The 19,511-nt window shown below is 46.8% G+C and overlaps 1 long non-coding RNA gene across 2 annotated transcripts; it reads right to left on the reverse strand.

The window, feature by feature from the left end:
• Positions 1-10,606: 10,606 nt before the first annotated feature.
• On the reverse strand, positions 10,607-12,816 carry LOC125943364 (uncharacterized). 2 transcript variants are annotated; one of them, XR_007465777.1, is made up of 3 exons: positions 12,537-12,816; positions 11,387-11,497; positions 10,607-11,177 (listed from the first exon to the last, which is right to left on the reverse strand). It is a non-coding gene; the product is annotated as an uncharacterized LOC125943364 (long non-coding RNA). The 2 variants fall into 2 exon arrangements; XR_007465778.1 differs by having other exon boundaries at positions 11,387-11,489; positions 12,533-12,816.
• Positions 12,817-19,511: the final 6,695 nt, after the last annotated feature.

Consider the following 19,511-nt stretch of genomic DNA (forward strand, 5'->3'; position numbering starts at 1 on the left):
TCCAAAGGATGCTAACCGCTATAAAACCCACTTTTACGGAACCTCACGGCGACCGCGATGGCAGAAATGCGCCTGGAGGGTCCATGTAATTGACACTCCTGGAGCATTTCTGCCATCACTGTCACCGTGAGGTTCCGCATACAGTCCAAGGGCGATAATATCATCGCTATGCTGCATGTGCGAGTGAAAGCGTCGAAGGGTGAGCCAGTGATCGCGGATCAATCTCGCGCACCCAAGGGAGGGAAGCGGGAAGGAAGCGCGCCGCCTTCTGGTCGCGCGCAACGCTCCAGAGGCAGTGTGGCGGAGGGGGCGTTCTACTCTGAGCGGCCGCGCGCGCCCGCTGGGCCGCACTGCTCCGGGGCAGGGGGGCGCGTTCTACACCGCGCGCGTCCGCTCGGGCCGCTGTATCTTGCAAGCCATCTGCGGCGGGGACAGAGCCCGCCCTGCGCTGTGTTTTCGCGGCTTAGTTCGCGTTGATGCGAGCGCCAAGGTCAATTCGCCCGCTCCAGCGTTTTGACAGCGAGTTTCCGCGGTCATCGAATTAGATGCGTTCACATTTGCTTGAGCGCGCGTGACACCATGCTTGTTAAAGGGACCCTGAAACGGTTCGGAAAAATTTGTTGACGCGTAGGGTACAGCTACAGTAAAACATTCGCACAACAATTTGTGTGAAGCGTCTCATATTAAGAAACCTACGGATGATTACAAGTTACCCTCCTCCCTAGATATGTTTTTATTGCGATAGCAATTATATGCACACTTCAACCGGATTTCTGCCGTCGGCGTCGCCGTCGCCGTTGGCGTCGCCGTCGCCGTGAGGTTCCGTATAGATAAAATCTTCGCCGCGCGCCGTATGCCCCAGAGGCAGCGTGCGGGGACGCGCGCTATCACGGAGAGCGAACGCACTCAATCTCCCACGCGCAAGCAAGGAAGCGGAAAGCCAGCGCCGGAGGGAGCAGGGGGGGGGGGGGGGGGGCACTTCTCTGCCAACAACCGCGCTCGTCGCTCGTCCGCACAGTCTCTTATCTCTCCCACGCGCAAGCAAGGAAGCGGGAAGCCAGCGCCGGAAGGAGCGGGGGGGGGGGGGGGGGGGCGCACTTCTACGCTGCCAACAACCGCGCTCGTCCTTCGTTCGACCGCACCGTCTCTTATCTCCACACGGCTCTGACCTTTATGCGCATTCGCCGCTCAGTTTCCGTTGAAGCGATAGACCGCACGTACCTTCGCCCGCTGCTGCGGCGTATATATCCGCTCGCTGCCAGCGTTTTGACGGTCGTTGTCTGCAGTCATTCAGTGTGATCTATTCATGTTTGTTTGTGCGCGCTCACACCACGCTTCTTCAATCAGTTAGTAATAGTCGGGCCACATTTTCCAACGCACGCTACAGATGCAATGCTGCCCGGGTCGGCAGTGCAGCGCTACAGGTGTGTCCCTTCGCACGCGCTGCCCACGGGAAGTGCTTCTCATCAACACCACCGTTTCACACGCGCCTTCTCGTGGTCATCGAGTCTCTCTTCATGTCGGTCTACTTACGCCGCAGCACACCTGCTTACTTAATCAGCTCATGTTTCATGCTACAATTCATATTGCTACCAAAGCCGCTCACCTTACTTCGTATGACATTGCTGTGTTGCTATCGCATTCATCGCTTCGCCCTTAGGGCGAAACTGTGACATTTTTTCTCCTCAACTCGTTCGCCGAGTGATCGGGGCTAATTAATTATGGGGTTTTCTACGTGCCAAAACCACGATCTGATTATGAGGCACGCTTTAGTGGGGGACTCCGGAAATTTGGACCACCTGGGGTTCTTTAACCTGCACCGGGGCTAAGCTCCGCCTTCACTGGGTCTACTTCATTATATGACGTTGTGTTATCTACTTCCGGTTTTCTTGGAGCCAGCGTGCGAAGCATCTCCGCCAGCCGCCAGGCACTCGATCCCAAGCGAGAGCTTCGAAGTAGCGTGCGTTGTGAGCCTTCTGTCGCAGCGCCGAGCGCGTCCAGTATTCCGGTCGCGCTCGGCGCTGTCGAGCTGGTCATTTTGACGAGTAGGATGAAGTAACAATGAATATCGAGAGGTGAATGAAGCGTATTAAGACTGTAATAATGTTGAATAAGGAGTAAATAATGGTGGATTAAATGGGTTTAGCTGGGTGATAGGAGTTCAACGAAAGGTAATGATGGGAAGAACACGCGGTGCTGGGCTAGTTGATGATGATGAGAAAGCCACATTTAAGTCGAAAAGTAATTACGCAATTGAACTGAGGCGATAATGCGTGCACAGAGAGGTGAATTAGGCGAATTTAGAGTGACTTTTTGCTGAAAAAAATGTGACAAAATAAAGTGATGAAGACTCCGTAAAAAAGGTGGAAAGCGGCCGTCGTATCATTGAGTTAGCGACGCTAGGGCTTTCATGTCGCCTAGTTGTATCATTAGGAATCCCCAGTAAAATTTGTCTTGTCAGGTTAAGGCCAAATCTACAAGGCAGTTGTTAACGCAAGAATACGTGGGCTGAAGCTGTAACGCCTTTTATGCGCATCAGCTTGTCACATTACCGAATTGACACTAAGTACAAGGTGAAATCAGTAAAGTGGTTAATAAATTTTTATTGTGTCCTGGTTATTTTGATAAAACAAGCGTAAAACAACATGGTGGAAAAAATTAATAAAATATTGCATAACAACCTGGTGCATCACAGTGTATAATATAGGAAAATAATACCCAACAGGCATACATAAAATGCAAACACATCAAAACAAACATATTTTTGGCTGCGCAAAACCAAAAATTGCACCAATGCCCAAAATTAAAGGCATTCTGATAATGTCACTTCTTAAGGCGCACGGTTCAGTAACTACGAGTAATGGCTTTTAAATATTGTAAAGATCGTGAGTCCGCAATAGACGAATTTGTATGAACTCTGATTTGTATAGAACTTTACACGACGGCATGCAACAGCAGCTGATCTCAGAAAACAGTAATATTCGCGATCCAGCCTAAGTTAAATTACGCCGAGATAGGATACCTATGGCTGCACAAGAACTGTTGTTGCTCCAGGCACATATCGTGTTGTTACACTCACGATATGTGACTGGCAATACTCTTTATTTACCAGTTACGTCAGTTATTTTCTTGTTTTGATGCGAAACTGTTGCATGCCGATATTTATGCACGTAATTATAAACAGTCAACTTACGTGAGACGCAGCTACGACGTCCGCCAGGTCTGAGAGCTGTATCATTTTATATACATAAGTAGTAAATAATTCCTCTCGACAAGCGGCATTTTACTCTGGCTGCAACTACGTATGCGGCGGCGGCGAGTGTTCGCGCGGCCGTATCTTGGAAGCGATCTGCGTTGGGGCACAGTGTAGGTTACTCCTGCACGTCTTGCCCTCTTCCACCCCGGGACGTACTCGCCGGCCTGCCGCTTATGTGACAGCTCCCGCGCCGATTACGATCACATCTTATTCTCCTGCCCGGCACACTTGCCCCCTGCCTCTTGGCACCTAACCAGTCCGCAGCAGTGGGAGGCGGCTTTGTCCAGCACCGAGCCGGATCTCCAACTCCGGCTGGTGACCTGGGCAGAGGACGTCGCGACTAGGCACGGCCTGGACGCCACAACCGGCAGCCTGAAGGGCCGCCCACAACGCTGCTTTTTCATTACTTCGGGCCTTCTCAATAAAAGTTTTCCACCACCACAGTCTAGGTGCTTCGGCGTAACTTTGTGCCCGCTGTGTGTTCTCGGCGCTCAGTTTGCGTTGAAGCGATAGACCGCACGAACGGTCACTTCGCTCGCTGCTGCCGCCGCGTTTCCTCACGGCAGCGTTTTGACAGCGAGAGTCCGCGGTCATCGAGTGATGTGTTCATGTTTGCTGTGCGCGCCGACACCATGCTTGTTGATTTAGTTAGCAAGCGAATGTTTACAAGTTGATGCGGCCGATAAAAATACTATCCTTAATTCTTATGGCTCTCTGCTAATTTGCGATCGCAATTGATGCTCCGCCTTTCGAGTGAAACTCCGACTTTATTTGTGAAAATTCTTTCATAAACTATACAGAAAACAAAAATTTTAAAAACATGACTTCCTTTATAGATTTTTCGAGGGAACTTCCGTGCGTGTACGTAGGTGTGACATCAGAGATTTGAATTTTCTTTCTCCTATGTGGTGTTATTGCTCCCAGATACGTTTTTGAAACGTGCTAATTTTAGCGTGTGGTTCCTTCAGGACCCAATGTAGTTCACTTTTTATGAAAAAATATGAGCTATAGATGCGTGCGAGCACTGTCGAAATCCATGACATTTTGACGAGCCAGTACGGGCAAGTTTAAGGCAGCGTCATCACTCAAGTTTTGTTGCCTTATTTCTACTTTAGTAAGCCTTCTCCTGTCGAGAAAAGAATTGTTTTGCCATTCGTGAAGCGTACTGTACTAATATTGCTAAGTTTAAGATTTTTACAGTACCTTTAGGAGTAAGAATTTACCACCCGGCATTAAGTTCACTGAATTCAATTATTTCTCGGACGCACGGTCTTCCGAATCTTGCTTTTGAAGAGTGTCTGTTGGAGTTGCACAACCAGGCATCCCGCCACCGAAAGGTGACAACAAGCATAACATTAAAAAAAAAAAAGGCGCAGTTTCGCCCGAAAGCGAAATATTGGTTGTAATGGCAAATTGGTAGACGAAGTAAGGATATTAGTTTTATCAGCCGTATCAAACATTCGCTTAGTTACTAAATTAACAAGCATGGTGCCACGCGTGCACAGGTAAACATAAACACATGTCGCTCGATGATCGCGGAGTGTACAAGGTTTGCAGACGCTCTCTGGGACAGATAGACTGCGGCGTCGTAAGGGACGCCTCACCCATCCGCCCGAGAACAGAACCACGAAGGCCTCCATTAACCGAAGGCAGAAGCTTAGCCTAAGCATTGATTCTCCTTTGGTAACCGGGTGCCTGGTGGAAGCTCGCTGTCAAAACGTTGGATTGAGAAAACGCAACAGCAGCAGCGAGCGATCATCTTTTTGTCTCTCGCTTTAACGCGAACTAAACTTGGAAATCACATCGCATACAAAGCTACTTGCACTCGGCGTGGCGTACTTTGTCTACATCGCAGATCGCATTGAAGCTGAGGCCGGCGCGGGCGCGCACTTTGTCCCCTTAGCAGATCGCTTCCAAGATACGGCGCCCACGTGGCCGCACCGTAGCAGCAACCAGCGGAGTAGACCGCACCCCCCTCCCTCGCCTCCCCCCTCCCCATGCCTCGCGTGCCACAGGCGATGGCTCGCTTCTGCCCCGCCATCTTCCCTCGCGCGCGCGAGATTGAGCCGCGATCGTCGGCTGATTCCCAGAAGCTTTCACTCGCACATATGGCGCGCGGCGACGATGTGTCATGTTTGAACTTTATACCGGACATCGTGGTAACGGCGACGGAAGGAATGCGCTTAGAGTGTCCACCTAATTGCTATTGCAATAAAGTGGAGAGCCGAGGCAAAGAATTATCTTCTGCGTATGCTTTCCTTGTTAGAAAGAGACGGAAAGCTAAGCCAAGCTGTTGTTGTATAGAGGAGATCTATACTAGCTGAATAATCTATAAAAATACATGGGCGGAGGTGGTGCTTTTTTTGTGCCACCACGGTAAAAACTCAGATGAAGATGACGCTAGATTAGAATGGTGCGCCTTGCTTTGGCGCCAGGGAATTAAAGCACAATATAGCTATTTGGGAACTTGGCACAGATTTACAGATCTCTATGCACACGTGACGGCAAGTTCTGTCCTGCGTATCGTGACAGGCTCGACAAGGCATCTGACCATACCTTCAAATGCAGTTTTTATTTTATCGGTCATTGTGAATAAGAGCATTACCCGGTCTCCCCCGCTTGTTCGTGTTAAAGATATGTTGTCCTGCCATAAGTGACGTATGTTGACGTTGCCTCTCTGAGGAACAAACAATCTGGGTGTAGCTCACTACCAACATAAAGAAAATTCGGAGCAGCTTCACACTAGTGGTATGAATACTGGGCAAACAGCATAGCTGGCGACCCCACCTAGCTTTATCTCGGTTCGGCCAAGTTTTTGCGAGGTTATGCTTCGAGACTCGGCCACGTTTTACGCAATATCACCCCGGAATCATCGGCAGCCCAAGGAGCAACGAACGCTCGGTCATTGAAGTATCTGGACGCTCAAACGTTTTTGCTCGGTTTTGCGGGCTCGTAATTCCGGATCTGCGAATCGCCGACGTTTCGCCGCCACTTCGGCTGCGCGATATTTGGGATCGGACCGAAGTCGTCTCACTCGCTCTCGAGTAGCGGTGCGGCGGATTTTGCGCCGCGCTTACTCTTCTTCGGGAGTGACGCTCTTCTTCTGCCGCCCCATCTTCGCGGCGATGTGCTCGGCGTGGACACGGCCGGGCTTTTGCGTCACGGCTTAGCTCCGCCTCTGCACAGCCGCGGCAACCACTACGCATGGCGCGGTGACGTCATGTCTCGGCAAAGCTAAGGCGAAGCGACGCGGCGCGCGCGATCACGTCACAGCTCACGCAGCTGTGGCGATGTTCGGCGTGGTCGGCGCAGCTGGAGTGAAGCGTTGCTAGGCGACGCATGGTGAAGTCATCGCCAGGCGGAGGTTTTGCGGCGTACACTCGACCGGACCATCCTCGAGCTCACACAGCTTCACTAGTTCAGTGGTATGTGCCTTTGCGCTTGGACCCTTTCTGCACTACCACCAGGATCGGCCCACATTTCTGGTATACGCTATACAGAATAACCTCGGGCTTAATCAACGTCGCTGTTAAAAATGTTACACAGACCATATTGAAATGACATGTAGCAAGAATGGTTTTTCTCAAAGTAATTATAATAATAATAATAATACTTTATTGACATAGGACTTTGATCAGCACCAATACATGATAGGTCTGCCAAAGCCGCATTGGACTTGAAGAGCAGAGCCGACAGGCAGTGTTTACAAAACTGCAATATCGCGGACACCATAGAATATACAGCAACGATTTTTAGCAGGAAGATGCAAGAGAAAAAAAAAAAAGCCCTGACAGTAATGAGGAGAGACATTAAAGAAACAAAAACCACGTAACTTATGTGGAAATGTAGTCACAGGAAGCACTTACAATACAAATCAGCCAAATAGTGATCATGCAGTTATGTAATACTAAACAAAAAACAGTGAATTTTTTTCGTGCTCAGAACCAGCAATAACATTTGAAGATGGAAAAAAAAAGAAAGAAAGAAAAGAGGATAGGAAAGTACGTATGATATCAGCAAGGTATAGGATGCCAAAATAAAACCAAAACAAAACAAGCCGCCAGATCCTACGCCCTGTGGGAATCGACGTTATGCGAAGCAGTGTGGGGGGAGCCTACCAAGTTAACCAAACTACCATTAGAGCACCAATACATTGGCGGCTGTTTCATGACCTACACAACACTATGCCTAAGAGACCTTAAGGCGAAAGCCCTAATCATGTTGATGACTATGACTTCGACCATCAACCTTTTCCTTCACTTAGTACCACATCCGAACCCATTAGATTGTTTTTTGACTGTTAATCTTTTTTCGCTGAGTCATTGTGATTTTTGCTGAGTCATGTTCACGATTATGACTTCTACCACCAACCTTTAGTGTTTCCGTCATTTAGTTCCCATATGCGAACCAATTTCAGTGGTTTTACAGCGTAAGCTGTTATGGGCTCATTCTAATAGCCGTTTCGGTTCGCGTTGTTGTCCACCGCCGCCGCGTAAACGCTATCGCCCGTAATGCGAAAAAAAGTACCCGGTCTCCGCCGGGATCGAGCCCAGGCCCGCTGCGTGGGAGTCGGATACTTTACCACTGAGCCACGCAAGCGCTTGCTATCAGCATCAGAAAAAAGTTTCACAGCATATCCACGGGGTGAATGATGATGAGTGGGCGAAGCTCCGGAGGTTCATGACTCTTCCGTGAAAATTCGCCCATTACATCATCATGAAAGACGTGAGAACCAGTGTGTTAGGTTATATAAGAACTTTTATTCATTTTCTTAGATGAGGTTTGGCTTCCGTTGGCCCTTCGGAGTGACGGCTTTATGGTCCGTGAAATGCAAGGAGAGCGCTTCTTGTATGGGTTGCAGTTGGACGCTCGTAAATGCAATGTCCATGCACGTCCCTCGGGCAACGAAGAAGGGCAGAGCTCGCTTGAGGCGCTTGGCAGCAGCTTCCCGCGCTCGCGCAGCCTCGGGATCCGCCCGCCTGTACGCGCGTTTCCTCGCCGCTTCTCGGGCTCTCACAGTTTCTGGATCCGCTTCTCGGCGTCGCCGTGCACCTTCTGCTTCGCGGGCTCGAGCGTCGGGATCCGTTTCTCGGCGCCTCCGTGCAGCTTCGGCTTCGCGGGCGCTCACCTCCGGGTTCTGTCTGCGAGCGCGCGCTGCAGCCGCTTTCCGTGCCCTCCGCTCCGCCGCCTTGTCTTCCATATGGCGCAGCGACTCCGAGCGAAAGAGGAAGCGCGCCAAGAGCGAGCGCATTTTATAGCTCTCACCCCTAGCGGTCTCCCATCGCACTGCATCGAAACATCTCGAACGATCGCCTCCATCCAATGATCTAGTGATCGCTCATCACACTATGTCATAGAATAAAGACCAACTTTAGAGAAGGGAAACTGTAGCTTCCACAGTGGTACGAAAATAAGATGCGGCAGCGCATGGAACTCACTGGGGTACCCGACAGATGGCGCTGCTCAAACAGGAAGCGGAAATTGTATTTTTTTTTTGTGCAAAATCCAATATGGCCGTTTTCTACCGGTCGCGCACGCTGGTACGCGCCGCGCTCGCCCGGCTGGCGTTGCGGCGTGCCTTCCCGCTTAGCTCGTGCGTTCTAATTGCCAGGACACCAAAGAGCCTCCTACTGACACCCATACAAACAAGCCACAAGTGAGTGAACAGGACGTACGACTTTATCGGTCGAAGACAAGCAGTGCACCTTCTTGTATAAGAGCAGCAATAAAACTTGCATGTTGAGATACGCTGAAACAATAAATGCGAGCTCGTAAACTGCTCACTTTCGTCATCGCACATGGCGGTCCGGTAACGTGCGACAACCAGCAGCGCAAGCAGATGTTTGCACCGACAGTCACCGTTGAAGATTAGCAGCTTGCATACCGAAGCTATCGGGTGACGCAGGCATCTGCTGCCGCACCCAACACAGCAACATGGACTACCGTGCGTTTTAGCATTACCTCCTTTCCAAGCTGCACGTTTATGTTTGTCTATCGGGGCCGCTAATATGTCACTGACACTCAGTGCCCCCTTTTCTCTCAATATGCACAAGTCGTTTTCGTGGGCATCACCTTCGGCAGCCACTTTTGCGGGCCTTTCCACCCAGGTGGCTATCAACTTCATACGCTTCCGATCATGTAAGCACGTATGCCAAATTGCGGCTCAGGAAGCCCACAAGCACAATTTGCCCACGGCTGCAGCAGGAAAGGACGGAACGGGGAGCACCAATCACGGCACGGTGCATATAAATTGGGAGTCTATGTCGCTGCGCACACTGCAGGAGCAGGTGCTTACCTCGAGAGACTGCTTCCTAATGCAAATGACCAGGCCATCACATCCAAGAAACGTAATACCGCGACCATAAACAACTGAGATAACAGCAAAATGAGATTCGGCATTCAATCACCGCATAAGGGTCAGACAAAACACTATACATTGGCTAAGATCCACGTGGTAACAGTGAGGAATGACGTACACGGGTCACTTAGGCGCATTCCAACTACAGGCACAGTGCTTGTGCTTGCCTTCGTTGCACATGGTGGTCTGGTAACAAGCGACAACAAGAAACGCAAACCGATTAGGCAGCATATCCCACCTGTTTACACCGACAGTCATCGTTGAAGATAAGCAACTTGCATTGCGAAGCATTCGGCTCACGCAGGCATCTGCAGCCGCAGCCAACACAGCGACATCGACTACCCAGCATTTTAGCGTTAACTCCTTTCCAGCCTGCACGTTTCTTTTCTTTCGGGGCCGCTAATATGTGGCTCACACTTGGTGCCCCACTTTGTCTCAATATGGACAAGTCGGTTTCTTAGGCATCACCTTCAGCAGCCACTTCTGTGGGCCTTTCCACCCATGAGGCTATCACCTTCATACAATTTCGGACCATGTAACCATGTATGCTGCTCTCTGTTGACGCCAAATCACGGCCAACGAAGGCCACAAGCAAAATTTGCACACGGCTGCAGCAGGAAAGGACGGAATGGGGAGAACCAATCACGGTGCGTGTAAATTGGGAGTCTATGTCGCTGTACGGACTGCAGGAGCAGGTGCTTACCTCGAGAGACTGCTTCCCAATGCAATTTACCAGGCCCCGCAAATCCGAAAAACTTAACACAGCGACCACGACCAAGTTTCTGCAACCAGATTCTGCAATCAACCACTTCAGTGTAGCTTCCACAAACCACAGGAAGAGCAGTTTTGAATGAGACCAAGAATGAAATATGGGAATAAAAAAGCTTGCATTCAGCAAGCCACTCTGCTCTGCAAGCAGTGAAGGCCAATAACATTAGGAAAAGTGAAATGCTACATAGCACGCGGTGCAAAGCTTAATGCAAGACACATGCCGATGCCGTATCTGCTATTTCAGGAGAGGAATTTAACATGGCAACGTACAGTAGAGAATACTGCTACAAAGATGTTATGCTAATAGACAATGACGGGCCTTAAGTATGAGCAAAGAATCAGTTCACCTTTATGTTTGGATAAGGAAGAAGAATGATATCTAGCAAGAATGGGGAATGAAAAAGCTTGCATTCATAGAAAAAATATATACTTGGTACAAATTGAATTTGATAAGGCCAGGAAGCTGATTAAGGAAGGGCAAACTGATGGAACTCTTTTGGCCAGCATCGTCCATGCTTGTTCAGAGGTTGCAGCTGCATCTGAACACGAAGAATTTCTTTTGTTGAGGTACCTGGATGACTCTGCCAATATGCGTGCTGGTGGAATGATGGCTGAGGCGCTTTTCAGTCTTGATACAGTCCTACGTAGACTTGGTATCTCATCCAAATACTTCTGGATCCGCTTCTTTGTTCGTGGTGTAAGAGCCTTGTGAGTTCGGCTCCAGCCCCTTCCTGTTGGTGTAGATATATGAGGGCTCCTGTGATGAGTGCCAAGATGTGCTTGGTGCAGACTCTGTTGGGGCAGAACAGTAACACATGAGATACAGCAGAGGTTACCCAAACTCGTGTAGTGCTTTCTATGTTTGAATCCATTATGCTGCACCGTAAATATGAAGAAACATTCGTATAATCTGCTACAAACAAATGACAATGTATCTCAAGACTAGCAAGCCAATGCAGCGTATATCAAGCATATTTATTTCTGAACCCGGTGGTGTTTACCTTGTAGTAGCAGCAAAAGTCCACACGATGACCTGGTTGTAGCAGGCAGTAGCTTCTCTTTAGTGTGTGTAGTGTGTTGCTTTACACTGTGCCGTCCTCTTTACTTCATGTCTGGAAGAGAAATTTTGACTGCATCAAAAATTGAAAAAACACAATTTCACAATATCAAATGCAAAAAGCTGTGATATATATTGTAATGGTTTCTGACCGCACAACACATGTAAATGTACACTGTTTGTTCTAGGGAGCTTAAGCAGCATGTTAAATAACCAAATATTGGTACTAATTAATTAAAATAATTAATTAAATTATGGGGTTTTACGTGCCAAAACCAGTTCTGATTATGAGGCACGCCGTAGTGGGGGACTCCGGAAATTTGGACCACCTGGGGTTCTTTAACGTGCACCTAAATCTAAGTACACGAGTGTTTTCGCATTTCGCCCCCATCGAAATGCGGCCGCCGTGGCCGGGATTCGATACTGTCCATAAAATTGATGTCTGCCTAACTACAATGCGTTTGAACACCTGAAGTATCATTAGGATCACAAACGAGAACATTTTTGCGCTCATTTATACACTAGAAGAGCTCACACTGCTGGTTCCACAAGCAAACGCATGAAAGACGTGAATTTCATGTATTACAACTGATGCATTCTTTTTCTGCATGACCGCGACGCACCGCTCCACTACTGCAAAAATAAATGCCCTAAGGTAAACCAAACTTAACAGCAAGAACACTTGGAACCAACAAGTACGAAATATGGGTTAATTATTATGCGTGCAATTGTTTAATACATTAAATTCAGTACTTTCACTTTAGTTTACCAAAGGGTTAATCGGTTTTGTGGACGAAAGAAGTTGCCGGCGGACTCGAAGAAAAAAAAAAAAAAACATTGATAAGGCTACTCGGTCGCCCAAGGCCACGGCTACAACGAGATGAGAAACGTGCTGCGCGTTCCGATATCGCTCTCTTTCTTTCGTGATTGTGTGTATGACGACGCTCTCGCAACTACAGGTTTATTTCAGAAACGGCAACGTAGGGTCCCGACTACCCATATGTAATGCAGCATTTAGTTCGTTAACTTGTCTCCGCCTGTGAATTAACGAGACGAGTATATAACGATTCAAGCAGCAATGTTAAACGACTCACCGGTATTGCCATCCTCAGTCGCAGCAGAATCCGGCTCCCGTTTCGATGCATACTTGTTCCGCATGGTTCACGATCAAAACCTAGCTTTCGGGCTTACATCTCAGCTCGCAAACACGTCACTTCACCCGAAGTTAAACAACGCGAGGTGTCGAAGCGTAATAAAGTGGTTTTAGCACAAATAAGCAACCAGCATAAGTGCACCGACCAATGAATCCGTGCTTGCCGTGTCCCGAAAATACCGGTAAAAATTTTAAATCCAGGCGAGAGGTCACGTGGTAGGTCGATGATGATGAACGTTATTTTGCCTCTATAATGACAAAAAAACAATAGTGTTACTACTCAAAAGTAGGATGTATAAATAGGAATAATAAATATGTACTCTTTGTCATAAAATGACACTTTGATAAGCGTGGGAGTAATTTTGTAGGTTGAAATTGCGCTTACTACGGCGCCTCTAGCGGGAGACGACGGAACTCACCGGGGCAATTTTTTTGAAAACGCACTAGGCTTGGTTTATTAGCCGCACCCGCGCGGTCGATTTTTTCGCCCTCTGTGGCCATTTGTTGAACTTGAGAGTGTGTGAGCCCTGACTATGTGCTCCCATACATCTGAATGGAGCGAGCGCCACCAATGCCATCTCGTATTTTAATGCGTCATCTATGCTGCGCTAGCGCCATCTAGTGATATCGCGTCACACTAGCCTTTACCATGCATCTCTATGGATGATGATGATGATGATGATGATGATTTATTGGCATCCCCTTTGAAACGGGGCGGCGACAAATAGTCACCTAGCCTGCTTGATTTAATCAGGTATACTATACATGTTCTTTATCTAGCATTTTTGTATACTTCTCATTATTATTTTTCTTTTTAAAAAATTTACCTTGTGCGGCTGCCTATGATTTTAAGAGATCAGGTAGTATCCATCTTTTCCCTGCTTTTTTTCCACCAGTACTCCAATCGTCTCTTGCTGATCTCTACGGCTGATCTGTTAATGTTTCCTTCCACTTTGAAACCAAGCGCTTCTGGGAGTTGCACGTTACCTACGGTTCTCGCTGGGTGGATCCCGTCGCATTCCATCAGGATGTGCTGAGTGGTTTCTCGATCTTTACTGCAGCATGCACATGTCTCATCTAGTTCCGAATATTTGTTCCGATATGTTTTCGTCCTTAGTCAACCGGCTCGAGCCTCGAATAGCAAGGCACTGCCCTTTGTGTTATCGTACAGATTTTCCCTTCTAATTTCTTTCTTCTCATTCTTGTAAATCTCCATTGTCCTTTTTGTTTCCATTCTTTGCATCCAATTCACGGTCTCTATTTCTCTCACTTTCTTTCTGATGACTCCTGGTTGTCTATTTGCAGTTTCGATTATCCTGTACTTGGTTGCCAACTTCCTTGACCTCTTCCTCCATTCTGTGTCTACGCTTTTCATGTAGAGATACTTGTGCACTTTAGCCGCCCATTTATTTTCATCCATGTTCCTGAGCCTTTCTTCAAAACTAATTTTGCTCTGTGCTTCTCTGACTTCAAAAGAGGCCCAACCCATGTCACCCTGCACTGCCTCATTTGTGGTATTACCGTGGGCTCCCAAAGCCAACCGGCCTACTGATCTTTGGTTAACTTCCAAACCCGCCAATATATCTGATTTTAAGCATATAATGGCATTTGCGAATGTTAGCGCTGGCACCATTACTCCTTTCCAGATTCCACGCACCACCTCATACTTATTGTGGCCCCACAGAGCTCTGTGTTTCATTATTGCTGCATTCCGCTTCCCCTTTATTTTCAGATTATCTTGGTGGTTGTTTGAGTAATTCTTTCCTTCGTTTATGTGTACGCCGAGGTACTTATATTGCTTCACTATGGGTATTACTTGCTGTTGAATTGACACCACGAAGTTACTCGTGTGTTCATTAAAGATCATAATTCCTGATTTCTCTGTGCTAAACTTAAGGCCTAGATTTGTCGCTGCATTCCCACAGATATTCGCAAGTATCTGTAAATCTTTTTTATTGTCCGCTAGTAGTACAATGTCGTCTGCGTACATCAGTCCAGGGACCTTCTGTTGCACCATTTGTCCATTACGCATGTAGGATAAATCAAAACCTAATTCGCTGTTTTCCAGTCGTCTTTCTATGCCCTTGACGTAAAGCGTGAACAACAATGGTGACAGAGGGCATCCTTGCTTCAATCCTTGGTGAATTGCCACCATTTCATTTCCTTTTCTACCTTCCCATGCCACTTGTACTTGGTTGTCTCGATATATCTCCCTCAGCAGCTCCACGAAATCGTCATCTATGCCTTCGTATTGAAGAATATCCCACAACAATTCCCTGTCTACGTTGTCATAAGCTCCTTTAATATCTAGAAATGCTATCCATAAAGGTCTTTTCTGAGCTACTGAAATCTCTATGCACTGAGCTTTCACGCCATCCAACGGGAATTTTCTTTGTTCTAATCACTTGCTCTATGGCATTAGTCAGCAGTGCCTTGCTTTTTGGACCGAGGTTTTTGATTAGCTCTATTGGGATTTCATCGGGTCCTGCTGCCGTGTTGTTAGGGACATTTTCTGCTGCCTTTTTCCAATAAAAGCTTTCTATGCTAAATTTTGATCTCTGGTCTCTCTGCTGTTGCTGAATCTGTTGTCTGAACTACGCTTTTTCTCGTGCCGAAGTTATGCCTGATAACGTCTGTGATGTACCGCATCGCATCATCTCCTTCGTAGATGTTACCGTCCTCATCCCTTATAGCCGTTTGCGAGTTTTTAGTTGGAGCTCCGAGTGCTTTTATGCGGTTCCAGAATCCTTTTGGAGCGCTTTTGTCTCTTTTGTGAATGTTATGTACCCAACGTTCACTTGCGCATTTAATTTTCTCTTGCACGAGCTCACTCGCAACCCTTTTCTTTTCTCGGTATGTATTCCATCTAAGGAGCACCTCTTCTTCTTGTAATCCCAACTTTTTGGCTTCTCGATGAGCCCTAGATGCCTCTTTACGCTCTTCTATAGCTTGTTTTATTTTCTTGTTCCACCACTTACGTGGTTTCCTCTTGCCAATCCAACAATTGTTTTGCCGTGTCCGCCTTATTTCATGCTGCATAACGTCCACCAGTTTCTTATATTCCCAGACTGTTGTAGGAAAATCCTCAATTTTCTTCTCTATGTTGTTTGCGATCTCTGTTATTGGCTCGTCATTCATTTTTAAAAATTCTGAGGCTATTGGTTCATGTTCTGCGCTAGTATCTCGCCAAAAATTTAATTCTAAACGTCTATGATCGCTTCCCGGCCAGGCTATTTTTTTCCATTTTCGTCTATTATCATTTGGTCTAGTTGTTCGTAGACCATTTCTGAGACTAAGGCGTAGTCGATACATGACTGCCTGTTTCCGCATTGCCACGTTACCTGTCCATGACACTTATTCTCCCTGTTAACTACTATAAGGTTCTGTTCATCACACAGATCCAGCACCAGAGAGCCGTTGTAATCAGTATATCCGTCTAAATCGTCCATGTGTGCGTTCATATCTCCCACTAATATCACCTGGCCTGATTTACTGAACTCATTAATATCGCTTCTAATGCAATCAACCAATTCCTTATTTTTTTTCTCTGCTATCACTACCTGTCCAAAGGTAAGCTACTCCCAGCCACGTCTTTTTACCTTGCCATGTGCCACTAATCCATAAAATGCTCTTTACATCACTCGTGTACCCTTTGCCACTTCAGACCTCGCCTAATTAGTACGCCTACGCCTCCGCCTTTCCTTGACCCGGTCATTCTGTTGCACCCTTCCCATACAAAATTGTCAATAACAGGCGGCTGCTCCAAATCTCTTAGATGCGTTTCGGTCAAGGCGTACACGCTAATCGCTTCATCATTCAGCTGCGTTTGAATTTCCAGCCATTTTTCCTGCTTGCGACCGCCCTGCATGTTAATGTAGCAAATTTTACCTTCTCTATTCTTATCCTTTCTGCGTCTTTTCCTGACTCCTGGAGCGAGCGCCACCAACGCCATCTAGTAATCACTTCACGAACTAGACGAGGTGGCTACGACGGAGGAGAGACTGACCCACGGCGTAAGGAGCTTCGCCCCTAAAAGTCACAGGCCTGCGCGGCACACGCAGCACAGTCACAGCGTAAGCTGGTGGAGCGGCTCAAGAGTAGCTCCAATTTGGGCACCACGCACAAAGGGTCTTCGCGGCAGTCTGTTCGCCTCGTGCGCCGCGATTGCAGGCACCTTAACTAGCTGGCCCAACCACACTAACAGAGGCTCGGCAGCTAGTGAGCACGTTGATTGCGTGCCTCGTCTGAATCGCATATCGTCGTCTGCGCCTGTGGACGCTGCGTTTGCAGGCATCTTACCTAGATGGCGCCACCATACTGGCGGAGGCTCAAGTCATCTCCCCCTGCGTGCTTGCATTTAAAGGCTATTTTCCGCGGTCCACTAGGAAGGGCTTGCGTGGCTCAGTGGTAGAGTATCCGACTTCCACGCAGCGGGCGCAGGTTCGATCCCGGCGCGAATCTGGTACTTTTTTCGCGTTTTCTGCGATAGTGGTTACGCGGCGGGCGCCGCCGAGACAGTTGAGATCACTCTCGTCAAATACAAGGCGAAGAGACTTTGCCACGAAGACCCTTTCGTGCGTGTTACCGAAATTGCTGCTCTTGAACCGCTCGCTGTGCTGCGTGTGCCCCGTAGGCCTGTGACTTTTTTGAGTGTTAATCTTTTTTAGCTGAGTCAATATCATTATTGCTGAGTCATGCTTATGACTGACTTCTACCACCATCCTTTAGTGTTTCCTTCACTTAGTACTGATGTCCGAACCCATTTCAGTGGTTTCTGAGTGTTAATCTTTTTTCGCTGAGTCATTGTCATTTTTGCTGAGTCATGCTGATGACTATGCCTTCCACCATCATCCTATAGTCTTCACTTAGCACTCATGTAGGCACCAATTTCAATGGTTTTATAGTGTTAATCTTTTTTAACTGTCATTGTCATTTTAGGAAGCTCTTTCGTGACATACATGATACACATGTCATGACCCATCATTTATGTTCGTCATACACTCTTGTCATACTATGCCGATTTTGGTGCATACCAAGTCAACGAAACGACCATGAGAGCACCAAGACGTAGATAGATAGATAGATAGATAGATAGATAGATAGATAGATAGATAGATAGATAGATAGATAGATAGATAGATAGATAGATAGATAGATAGATAGATAGATAGATAGATAGATAGATAGATAGATAGATAGATAGATAGATAGATAGATAGATAGATAGATAGATAGATAGATAGATAGATAGATAGATAGATAGATAGATAGATAGATAGATAGATAGATAGATAGATAGATAGATAGATAGATAGATAGATAGATAGATAGATAGATAGATAGATAGATAGATAGATAGATAGATAGATAGATAGATAGATAGATAGATAGATAGATAGATAGATAGATAGATAGATAGATAGATAGATAGATAGATAGATAGATAGATAGATAGATAGATAGATAGATAGATAGATAGATAGATAGATAGATAGATAGATAGATAGATAGATAGATAGATAGATAGATAGATAGATAGATAGATAGATAGATAGATAGATAGATAGATAGATAGATAGATAGATAGATAGATAGATAGATAGATAGATAGATAGATAGATAGATAGATAGATAGATAGATAGATAGATAGATAGATAGATAGATAGATAGATAGATAGATAGATAGATAGATAGATAGATAGATAGATAGATAGATAGATAGATAGATAGATAGATAGATAGATAGATAGATAGATAGATAGATAGATAGATAGATAGATAGATAGATACTGTCAAAGTGGCAAATGTTCGCCAAGAAATGGTGCACATTAAAAAAAGCCCGCAGATCCCACGCCTTGTGGGACTCGATGTTGTGCGAAGCAGTGTGCGGGGAGTCTCCCAAGTTAACGAACCTCGCAACGCTCCGATGGCTGTCACAGCTATAGATTTGAAACCTTTCCTGCGCAAAAAACTAAGAAGCTATTGGCAACGCCTTTGGGATTCTGAAACGTCTAATAAGCTTCACCTAATTAAACCTCAATTAGGGTTTTGGCCATCAACAACGAAATCACGGGCAGCCGATGTCCTCTTAACTAGGTTGAGAATCGGACACACGTACGGCACACACAACCACTTGTTGACCGGCGAGGAACCTCCAATCTGCGGGAAATGTAGTGAGAGGTTGACCGTCATTCATGTACTACTGGAGTGTCGGGAAGCAGACGCTGAAAGGAAAAAACACTTCCCCCTAGCTTACAGACATTTTCCTCTGCATCCAGCAATGTTTCTTGGTAAGGAACCACTGTTCAACACGAACACAGTATTATATTTTTTCAATGAAGTCCGCTTGCTACACGTTATCAGTCCCAAGAACACGTAGCGCGGCCTCTCTTGTGAAGCCGCTGCTGCGATGGTAGCGTTTAGTACAGCGCACGCCTCCAGGCCCTTACTCTCGAAGGGCCCTGATGAGGCAGTAGTGCTAGTGATAGCCCCATATTTTAGAGTATCACCTCTTCAAAGCATGTCCTTTATTCTCCTTCAACATATCAGTGTACGCCTCATACATCACTGCCATAATTTTATTTAAACGTATATTTTATGCATTTTACAGCGAATGATTTTAGGTCACTTTACAGCCGCGTTACATATAGCCCTTGACATTGACCACTGCATCGAATACATCATACCATTGTCTGGCGCTCTTTGGCCTTCTGTGGCCCTTGCGCCATTAAACCACACTAATCATCATCAAGTTAACGAAACGACCACGAGAGCACCAAGACTTAGGCGGCTGTTTCATGACCTAAATGACACGCATGTCATGGAATTCATGTCATGCGTTCTGAGGAGTCCCTTTAGCTGGGCCTACGAGACCTTAAGGCGAAAGCCTTAGTCATGCTCATGACTATGACTTTG

This window comes from Dermacentor silvarum, chromosome 2 (genome assembly GCF_013339745.2).
Source record: "Dermacentor silvarum isolate Dsil-2018 chromosome 2, BIME_Dsil_1.4, whole genome shotgun sequence".
Taxonomy (NCBI): domain Eukaryota; kingdom Metazoa; phylum Arthropoda; class Arachnida; order Ixodida; family Ixodidae; genus Dermacentor; species Dermacentor silvarum.